This window comes from Salvelinus alpinus, chromosome 9 (genome assembly GCF_045679555.1).
Source record: "Salvelinus alpinus chromosome 9, SLU_Salpinus.1, whole genome shotgun sequence".
In the NCBI taxonomy this organism is placed as follows: domain Eukaryota; kingdom Metazoa; phylum Chordata; class Actinopteri; order Salmoniformes; family Salmonidae; genus Salvelinus; species Salvelinus alpinus.
Window position 1 is genome coordinate 87,483,862 of NC_092094.1, and position 693 is coordinate 87,484,554.

Genomic DNA, 693 nt, shown 5'->3' on the forward strand with positions numbered 1-693 from the left:
TTGTGTTCACGTCGAACCACACCGCATTTTGGAGTATATAGGCCTACCATATTTTTAATGCGGCTGACAGGCAGTCATAATAAATGACGATGTAATGATGTAATAGCATAGTTTTCTTGTGATCTTAAAAAAAATTGTGATAGGCTCATGTTTTACCGGTACGGTGTATCCCAACTATTTCTTTACCTTCGTCTTACTTTCACCCCTGCTCATGAGCTTAGTTCAACTGTCGTACACCATTAAAACCCAAAATATAAGCTTGTTTTACCACAAACATTATATAGCTTTAAAAATATGATAATTGCTTTATCTTGGAATGTCAGTCCTTGCATAAATAGCTCTATGAATTTACCAGGGTGTCATTTTGTTATTGTTTCAACTGTGTATTGACCCTTTAAGAGTTAACACATCATAGACTGGAGAGTATTAGGTATAAAGTGTAACCAGTGCAATCTGCACTGCAGTAATGATGTTATGTAACATGTTGCTCATAATGCAATGTCATTAACACCAAAAAGTAGAAAATGGGTACTGAAAAAGCCGGGAAAAAACATATCAGTGCTGTTGACTCCTGATAGATCCACAATCACATCATAAAAAGTCAGTGTGTTGACCGTGTTCTTAATGTTCTGATACTGAAGCAGGGCTCCTTTCTTGAACACTTCAAGCTGGCTCCCAGTCTAACACATATCC